A 10664-nucleotide genomic window follows, 5' to 3' on the forward strand; every position below is an offset into this window, starting at 1 on the left:
TATTTCCACCCTACTAGGAAGGGTCCTCACCTCCAATGACTACATTCATGAAAACCTGATGCACTCAGTAGGTTTGTTCATGGGCTTAAAGGAGGTGATGGGAGACAATTCACCTTATTCCCTTTTCAGGTGTTTAAAACTTTACTCCCACCACCAACCTTCTAACGTGTTACTACTAAAAGTCTCCACAACCAGGGCATTTACTTCATTCCATTTGAATTTAGTCAAGTTACCATGGTCAGGACCGCACAGTGTTTATTACATCAGCCAGTTCCTTAGAAAACATTAAGCAGGAACATTTTGCCTTTGGCTTCTTGTTTCAGATTTTTTGTTTTTGGGGAAAAGGGTTAGGTCTCAAAGCCATCTTTCCATAAAAACAAGAATTTCAGTAATAGGATATGACATCTTTTCTTAACCAGCACTCTAAAAAAACACCCAGGGAATGAACATCAGTAAATTTGCCAAATAAGATGTTCCTCACTCATATCCCCCCATCAACAACAATTTGGTATCCATCCAAGGTCACAAGTACCTTCGTGGGAGCTATGGGATCCAGCATCATCTACCAAGGGACCCAGGAGGATTCTTGCCCACCCATACAGGGTAGTAAGTCCCAGCTTGTGGACCCTGCAATGTACCAGGAACTGGCTCTAGCCTCTCTTACCCATGGTCCAGGAACCCCTGGAGAACACTATCTTAGACAATTATCCATGAACAACAAAACTTTTGTGGAAGTCTAGGAGTCCAGCAGAGGTTCCAGAACACCACTGGAGCAACAACAACAACAACAACAACAAAATGAGTTCGGATGCATTGGAGAGTATAAGAGGAGTGGTTTGACTTTACCCACATCACTCCTCCCCCGAGAGGCCTTCTTAGCCCATGATTTCTCCCACAGTGGAAAGTGAAAGCACATGAGTGAGCACGCAACTTCTATAGCTGTGCAGCACAGGGCCAAAGATGCCCATTTTTCTCCCACTGCACCTAGAATACTGAATTGTGAGCTCACACATGGGAGACAGAAGGTGGCTGGCACAGTGGCAGATAGAGCTCTCAGGGCACTAAAGAGACACAAATCCTAATAACCATGTCATGGACTCCATCAAGAAGCTTACCCATGATCTACTGAGGATCCCTCACCCACAAATCTCCCCAAGTGGCCACAGTCATCCCAGCACTACTCAAGTCTCACCCCTCCACACACACACACACACACACACACACACATTCTATAGCCAGTTACCTATGTGTGCTCCCAATAGTAGTGAGAGAAAGCTTTGCAGATGGCTAGGGAGCCCTCACAGAAAGCCTGCACCAGTCCAAATCTTTCGTTGAGGGAAAGACCATAAAACTTGAGCTTTAGCACCACCTTTGGGAAAGCAAAAGGGAGGCTATCAGCACTCAGCCTGGTGTGAAGGATCAAAAGAAGGCACACAGCTTAAGAATTCTGCCACAGGAGGCAGCAAGAAGCATGGAGCAGGGATATCCATAGAAGGTCTGAGAAAACCTCAGAATCCCCAGCAGGACTCAAGGAAGATATTTCTCTGTCACACTTATTCAGTAAAGACTGGAGAGGGGCACTACAACTTCAAACATGAAGATAGCAATACAAGACTTAAAGGAAGATGAAAATTTGAGGCAACATGACATCACCAATGTATCACAATACTCCTCCAGTAACCTACCTCAAAGACATGGAGATCTGCAATTTACCCAAGAAAGAATTTTAAACAGCTGTTTTTAGGAAGATCAATGAGCTATAAGAAAACATAGAGGGGTGCCTGGGTGGCTCAGTCAGTTGAGCGTCCAACTTTGGCTCAGGTCATGATCTCGTTGTTGATGAGTTCCAGCCCCACATTGGGCTCTGCTGACAGCTCAGAGCCTGGAGCTTGCTTTGGATTCTGTGTGTCCTGCTCTCTCTGCGCAACACCTCCCCCCCCAGCTTTCACTCTCTCTCTCTCTCAAAAATAAGTGAACATTAAAAAAAGTAAGTATAACTATAATAATTTACTAATGGATACACAATATAAAAAGAAGTAAATTATGACATCAAAAACATAAATACATGGTATGTAGCAGTTGGGTCCCGCTTTGGCTTTGCTGTCTCTTTGATCCTCAATAAATTTCTCAACCCAGTGTTTCTCAGACTCTGTACACAGATCACCTGGAGTTCTTATTAAAATGCATAGTCAGATTCAATAAGTCTAAGATGATACCTGAGATTTGGCATTTCCAAAAGGCTTCCAGGTGACGCTGTGATGCTGTTTCACAGACCACACTTTACAAAGCAAGGACTTAACTTCTCTGAGCCTCAGCTTCCTCTTTTGTAAAATCAGGGATTAAGACTTGGAGGCTCTTCCCATTAGAGCACATTCTGATAACCCCACAGGCAGGGCTGGATCTTCAGAGACACTAAGCACTGAAAAGATTATGATGTACCTCCTTTCACCCACCTCCTCCCTACCATTTCCCTAATGTAGAATTCAAACTCAAAATAATACTAAACCTACAGTACACAAAAAGAAATTAAACACATTTTCTATTTTTCCCATGGTAATTACTTTAATGCTTTTCTTAATAGATCAAACATCATAGTCTTTCCAAAATTTGTTGTCACATTTTGAGTGCCCCTGCATGGTTGGTACCTTAAATGTGTGTTTGGTCCACCTAATAGTAACTCATCTAAGCCAAGTCAATCAGCTGGCTCAGAGGATCTCAGGCCATATGCCCAGAACATTCAAGGCACCCAAAGCACTTGCTTATCTGCACATTATCATCCTCTGGGAAGAGCTAAGACCAACCTGGGAGCTATCTAATCATAAGAAAGTGTGGTAGGGTCCCCTCCCTAAGGAAAGGAAAAAAAAAAACCTCAAGGCAACCTGGCTATAGGTGACAACATCCCTCACAACGATGATGATGACGTTGTAACATGAGACCCCCTTAATCAGGCTACATGTTTGTGTGTTACCATATATGGGAGACAAAGAAGTAGAAAATATATAAAAAAACTATGCCACGTGGCATTCAGGGCTCAGTTCTTTGGGTACAACCCAACTGAGCAGTACCAGCAGGAATAAAGTTGCTTCCTGGAAAGAAAAGCCTCAGTGTCATGAGTCTGTGTTAGAATCCTGCTACAAAAGGAATTTTTTGTTTACTTAACTGAAATTCTAACTTATATGCCAGGTACTTTCTATGCAAACATTCGCTTGCCTCCTCTGCCCATGCCTTACTCAAGGATTGCCCCATCTGTTCTCAGTTCCATAGCACCTAGGGTTGCCATATACAGCTATGCCCACCGGAAGGAGGTGGCTGGGGATCCTATAAAAATTCTCCTTCCATCGGGCCAAGGCATTGGCTACACACTGTTATGTTAGATTGCCTCCTTATATAAATGTTCACTATAAAGGGGAAAGAAAGATAATTTAGTCTTTCCTCTAGCATAGTAATTCTCAACTAGGGATGATTTTAGTCCCCATGCAATACTAGCAAACCAAATTCAGCAACACACAAAAAGGATGACATACCATGATTGAGGGGAATCTATCCTAAGAATGCAATGTTGGTTCAACATGTGAATATGCATTAATTTAACATACCATCTTAATACAATAAGGAACAAAATCCACATGATCATCTTAATAGATGCAGAAAAAAATGTCAAAATTCAACATCTTTTCATGATAAGAACTCTCAACAAACCAGAAATAGAAGGGAACTTCCTCAACCACACAAAACACATCTATGAAAAACTCACAGCCAACATCATACTTAATAACTAAAGACTGACTGCTTTCCTCCTTAGATCAGGGACAAGATGAGGATGTACACTTCTACTAAAAAATGTACTGAAGGTTCTAGCTTGAGAAATTAGGCAAGAAACAGTAGTAAAATCCATCCAGAATAAAAAAGAAGAAGCAAAACTATATTCACAGATTACACAACCCTGTGTATTGAAAATCTTAAGGGATCTATAAAAAAATTATTAGAACTGATGAATGAATTCAGCAAGGTTGCAAGATACAAGGTCATTATACAAAAATAAATTATATTTCTGTACTAATATATTGAATGAATAATCTGATTATGAAATTAAGAACAAATTCCATTTTTATGAGCATCAAAAATAATAAAATACTGGGGCACCTCGGTGGCTCAGTCAATTAAGTGTCTGACTCTTGATTTCAGCTCAGGTCACGATCTCATGGTCATGAGATCAAACCCCACATGGGTCTCCATGCTGGTCGTGGAGCAAGCTAGGATTCTCTCTCTCCCTCTCCCTCTCCCCTGCTCACTCTCTCTCTCTCTCTCAAAATAAAATAAAATAAAATAGAACAAAATACAATACAATACAATACTTAGGAACAAATTTAACAAAAGAAGTGCCAGACTTGTACATTGAAAACTGCAGTACGTTGTTGAAAAAATTGTGAAGCAATATAAATAAATTATAATAAGATATATAAATGGAAGATAAAAACAAAAAAGATGCTCAACGTCATTAGTCATTAGGGAAGTGCAAATCAAAACCACAAGGAAATATTACTCTATACTCTATACCTCCCACTAGGAGGGCTATAATAAAGACAAAAACAGGCATTGGTGAGGATATAGAGAAATTGAAACCCACATTGCTAGTGGGAATGTAAACAGGTGCAGCCACTTTAGAAAACAATTTGGCAGTTCCTCAAAAAGTTGGTCATAGAGTTACCATTTGACCCGACAATTCCACTCACAGGTGTATAACCAAAAGGACTGAAAATATGTTCACACAAAAACATGTACACTAATGTTCATAGCAACATTAGTCATAATAGCCAAAAAAATGGAAACAAGCTAAGTGTTCACCGGATACACGAAATGTGGCATGTCTGTACAATGCACTATTATTCAACTATAAAAAGCAATGAGGAACTGATACATGCTACACTACAGAGGAGCTTCAAAAACATTATGCAAAGTGAAAGAACACAGGTACAAAAGGCCACATGTGTATGATGCTGCAGGGTCAGAAAATGTATCCCTTCTTCTCTTCAAAGTTCTTGGGCTACTCTAATATTTAAATTGATATAAAATGGATTGACAGGAGAAAAACATATTTAATTTCATATGTAGGGGGGCCCCAAAGGTATGAGACTCAAGGGCAAACCAGTTGTGGCTTGTTTTGTGCCTGAGCAAAGGAATAGGAATACAGACCTGGGGCTTCGAAGGGGAGGTGGGTAATTCATAGAGCAGGTATTCAGTAACCATATATTTACCCTGACATACAGATACGTCTTTCAGATAAAAAGAGCTATCTGAGGTAATAGCCCTCTTTCTGGGCAGGCCCCCTGTCTAAATTCTTTTAGGTAGTTAAGGGAGAGGTAAAAGTTTTTCTTGAGTCTGCAACATTTTGATTGACTGCAGCTCAAAATAATCCACATGCCAAAGTGGCACAATTTGGGGTGTCTGCTACCCTTCAATTCCATTTGTATGAAATGTTCAGAATAGGCAAGTCCTTAAAAAAAAAAAAAAAGTAGATATTAGTGGTTTCCAGGGACTGAGGGAAAGGAAATGGGGAGTAAGTCCTAACAGATTCCTTTTGGGAGTGACGAAAATGTTCTTGAATTAGATAGTGGTGATGGTTGCACAATCTCATGAATATACTAAAAAACACTGGATTGTACACTTTAGAAGCATGAATTTTATGGTATGTGAATTATATCTCAATACCATTGTTATTTTTTAAATGATGGTACCTGCTGAAGGGCACAGGAACAGACTTAAAAGAACTCCCAAAGGCCTAAGCTTGGACAGTATGAACAACAAGATAAAAAACGATAGCATTGGATTCTAACCCATAGAATAAAATAAATATCCATGAGTACACACTGATATAAAGGAAAGAAAGAAAGAAAGAAAGAAAGAAAGAAAGAAAAAGAAAAGGAAGGAAGGAAGGAAGAAAGAAAGGAAGGGACAAAGGGAGAAAGGAAGGGGAGAGACAGCCCTTCCTTACAGCATAATTCCAATTTCAAAATATAGGAGAAATGGAAATAATCACCACTAGGCAAACAACACAGTAATATTTGCTGCAAGTGACACCCATTGATGAACACTAATATCACTAGGTGGAAGTATGATAAACAGGACGTGTGCAAAATCTCAAGGTGTCTCCCATAAGATACCCATCAATTTAAAAGAGGAAAATAATAACTTTACCGCAGAGAAACCTGACAGGCCCCTCCTTAAGTAAGAGGTCAAAGCTAGCATCACTGGGGGCACCTGGCTGGCTCAGTCAGTAGAGCATGTGACCCTGGATCTTGGGGTTGTGAGTTCAAGTCCCATGTTAAGTGCAGAGATTTCTTTAAAAAAATAACATCTTAAAAAAAAAAAAGTTAACATCACTATTTGTTATGTCATATCAACATCATGTTTCCCCTTATTTGATGCACTGACAAAAATGTATTTCTTCAATCTAATCATGTGAAAGTATCAAACAAACCAAGGGACATTATACAACATAGCTGACCAGTACTCTTCAAAAGCGTTAAGGTCAAGAAAGACTGAGGACCTGTCACCATTGGAGGAGATTAAGAAGAAATGACGACATGAGCTCCTGAATTGGATCAAGAAAAAGAACATTCGAAAGTCAGATTAGGTCTCTAGTATAGTTAAAAGTATTGTGTCAATGTTAATTCTCTGGTTTCAATAATGGCACTATGGTCATGTAGACTTAAAATTAAAGGAAACTGGGTAAAGGGTTAATGGAACTCTCTGTACTCTTTTACAACTTTCCTGTAAATCGCAAATTACTTCAACATAAAAGGTTTAAAAACTTTTATTTAAGCCCCTATTTCTAGAGTTATTTTTCTCTGAAAGTCAGTTATGGATTTCATCTCTGCTTTATAGGTTGCTGACAGAATAATATGAAAAGCCGCAACCCAGTGATAGCACAGAGCATGGTCTTGGAAACATCAGGTTTTAACATTTTCCCTGCCACATCGCCTTACTTATATACATTTTGGCCAGCAGATGGCAGCACTCAACCAAGGTTATTTTCAGCAAAACTCCAGACAAAACCTGAGATTGCACAGAGGGGAGGTAAAACAATGAGACATCCTCAACCCAGGAGTTGAAGGTGACAATGTCATTATATGATGTACAGTCACAATAGGGAGATGCCATTTTTATTGGCACTTAAGTGATGAGGCAGGAAGGAAAGAACTTGTAAACAGTGAGGTAAGGCTTGGAGGCAAAATTATCTACCCCACCCTATCCCCACCCTGCCCCCACACCCAGCCTGGGGCATCAAAGAGCCCTGGGCACTGCGTCCACTGGGTGCTAATGTCACGCTGTTGAAATTATAACAAAGGATGGCTTGCAAATGTTTTTTAAGCTTTCAAAGAATGAATTACAAGGAAATGATAAATTATTAATATTATAAGACGTTTAATCATTTTTAAATACAACTAATAGCATTTTTTTTTAACTGTAGACTTGGAAGAAACTCCACTTGGTTCTCTCTCTCCTCTCCTCTGTCTTCTCCCCCAAAGCCCAGAACTGCTCCCATGAAAGTCTGATACCTGACCCCCTTATCTCAGCCATCTTTACTAGTTGCTGAGCCCCAGGGCAGGCCAGAGACTGGTTTAAAACACCACAGCTAGCAGGTGCCAGAGCTAGGACTTAAAGACAAGAATTTGGATAAGCCCAGTCCTTCCACTGGAACGGAAACTGGTTCTGAGCTCATGCCATTTATTTGCAAAATGAGTGGGCTCAAAGGTAACAGGGACCTGGGCACCAAGGATTCCCTGATGAAGGTGAGTTGTGCTAAGCCAAACCCTTCCCTCAATGGTTCAGACATATAAAATATGTATTGTAATGTTTTCTAGTCTGATTTTCCTAGACTGAGGATTTTTGTTCCTCATTCCACTACCTCACCCACCTAACCTTTTCTTTCTCCCATTGAAGTAGGAGGGAGGATAATGGTTGTGAAATGTAAAACCCAAAGCTTCTGACCAGAGCTTCCTGCTTCTTCTGAAGCTTCTCCCAGAGTGACCTCAATCACTAGGCTTGAAACCAAACAAACAAAAAAAGAAATCTATTTAAAGATATCCTTTCTACCACTTCTAATCCATAGCCTACTGCTAATGGACAGACGGGCATTGTGGTGTCTGCTCAGAGTCCCCCAGCAATATGAAAATACCCAGTTAACACTCACTGCCTGGCATCCTCAGACATCCTTTCCCCCTCCAGCCCTCCGAGCCCGTTCAGCAAAGCAGCAGATTGGATGTATAGAAAGACATGGCCTTCAGAATCAGCCAGACTCAGCGGGGCTTCCTGGGGCCTAGGCTTGAGAAATACTAAGACTGACAGAGATGGGGTTAAAGGATCCCAACAGGAGCTGTTCCTGAGTTTCTGGTACAGGCCCAGGTTGGGGTTCACTGCAGGCACCAGCCGGCCCAGGGGCCCACCTAACTTGTTTCTGTCTTCCCTTCCAACCCAGAATCCTTGCAGTTCATTTTGACCCACAATATCCCGAGACAGACCTTTTGTATTGCTTTGGAGCCTCTTCCCACATCTGCAGCTGAATGTGACAGGATGTGGGTAAGAGGACTTAGATACTGCGATGCAGGAATCCCTGGCTTTACATAACACAAGCTCTGCTCTGCTGACCGTGCAAAACTCAATACAAGAAAGAAGCAACTCAAGAAAGACATGCATGGCTGTGAACATTTTGATTTGTTGTAATTTCCTCCCCACGCCTCACCCCCACGTGTCAGTGATAACACTTGGCTTTAACCAGAAGGAAAAGAAAAATGAAGCACAGTCCTGTACCCTACTCTGATCTGGTAGCCTTCATTTTAAGAACTCAAAGTCTGGTGGTGGAAGGAAGGGGATGGGTTGAGGGGATGGTGACGACACAGTTTGTTTTTTAACTTCAGTATACATCTTTTTAAAACAAGAACATTTTTCATTTCATTGTCTGCCCCACTGTCCCAGCCATGGCAGGGGAGCTCTGTGAGGGTCTCAGGGGCCTAGAGGCCTGGGGGGCTTGGACCCAACGCTGCACCAGACTAGGGGGTAGGGCCTGGCCCAGCGGAGGTCTCCTGTTTGAAAGGAGAAAGTGGGTGCTAGGGTGTGCTAAGAAGTGTCTGGGCTGTGGCTCCTGGGTTGACCCAACCCATCCCAATGCTCCCATCTGCCTCTTGGATGCTCTCTCTTTTTCCGTTGATGCTTTGCATTTCTCTCTCCAGTTCTTTGCCTAGCTTTGGCTCTCTCTCCTCTGGCTCTGTGCCTTTCTTCTTACTGATTCTGCTGATCTGGGTCCTGGTCGTTTCTCCCTGGGGCTGACCCATCTGCTTCACTCCTCTGTGTCCCTGGTTCCTTTGGACCCCACACCGCTGATCCTGCAGAATGTGTCCCACAAGACCCCGCTGCCCTAGGGCATCCGGGCCGGCAATGTGATGAGGATTCGTAGCGTCATTCCTGTCAAGGCTGGCAGGTTTTATGTGAGCCTGCTGTTTAGCCAGGCGCAGGGTGGTGCCTCTGCCCTGCATTTCAACCCCTGGGCTGGATGAGCAGTGGTCTTCAACACCCTGGTGCAGGGCACCTGGGGCCGAGAGGCGAGTGGCGCAGGCATTCACTTCCTGTACGAGACAGCCTTTCTGCATGCTCCTCACCAACGCGGAATAAGGGCTCAAGGTGGTGGTCAGCGATCCTGGGTGCCACCACTTCCGCTACCAGATACGCCCTCGAGTGCGTGCCTCTTGGAGGTGGATGGGGACCTGCTGCTGTAATAGGGGAAGCTCTGAGCCAGCCCTGGAGGGCGCACCGCGACGGTGGGTAGCAAATAAAGTTCAGCCCATTAACAAAGTAAGTAAATAAAAAAGAACGTTTTTTATAGTCAAAATAACATTTTCACATTGAACCAAATTAAATTATATAAATATATGCCTTAATGTATAATTCCCAGTTAGAATTCAAATTTCTCAAATTGTCCTTAAAAATGTCCTTTATAGTTGTTCATCTTAAGTAGGTTCCAGGGGTGCCTGGCTGGCTCAGTCAGAAGAGCATGCAGCTCTTGATCTGGAGGTTGTAAGTTTGAGCGGTGTAAAATTACTTAAAAGAAAATTTTTCTAAAAAATAAAGAAAGAAGAGGGCGCCTGGGTGGCTCAGCTGAATAAGCGTGGGACTTCGGCCCAGGTGATTTCCTGGTTGGTGAGTTCGAGCCCCATATTGGGCTCTGCACTTCCAGTGCAGAATCTTCTTGGGCTTCTACACCCCCTCCCGTCTCTGCTCTTTCTGCACATGCTCTCTCTTTCTCTCAAAATAAATAAACTTTAAATAAATAAATAAATAAATAAACGAACAATTAGTAGGCTCCAATAGCGGGACCACACATTGCACTTGTTTATTTCCCTATTGTCTCTTAATCTACAACATTCCCTTTTTTAATGCTTCTGACTTGGAGACTTGTGATCAGTTGATCTGGAAAATGCCTGCCTCCTGGGTGTGTTTGATGACTTCTTCCAGATGTGGCTTAGCTTGTTGCTCTATCCGTGAAGTCTCCTATAACCCGGAAGTTAGATCTAAAACAGAGATTCGGGTTAACTTTTTTTTTTTTTTTTTTTTAATTTTAGAGAGATCGAGAGCACAAGCTAGGGAGAAAGGCAGAGGGAGAGAGAGAG

The 10664-nt window shown here is 42.2% G+C and overlaps 1 long non-coding RNA gene across 1 annotated transcript; it reads left to right on the top strand.

The window, feature by feature from the left end:
- Window positions 1–6944: 6944 nt before the first annotated feature.
- Window positions 6945–8815, top strand: LOC122467843. Its single transcript, XR_006293093.1, has 3 exons — window positions 6945–7215; window positions 7472–7793; window positions 8480–8815. It is a non-coding gene; the product is annotated as an uncharacterized LOC122467843 (long non-coding RNA).
- Window positions 8816–10664: the final 1849 nt, after the last annotated feature.

Source organism: Prionailurus bengalensis, chromosome B3 (genome assembly GCF_016509475.1).
Source record: "Prionailurus bengalensis isolate Pbe53 chromosome B3, Fcat_Pben_1.1_paternal_pri, whole genome shotgun sequence".
Classification (NCBI taxonomy): Eukaryota; Metazoa; Chordata; class Mammalia; order Carnivora; family Felidae; genus Prionailurus; species Prionailurus bengalensis.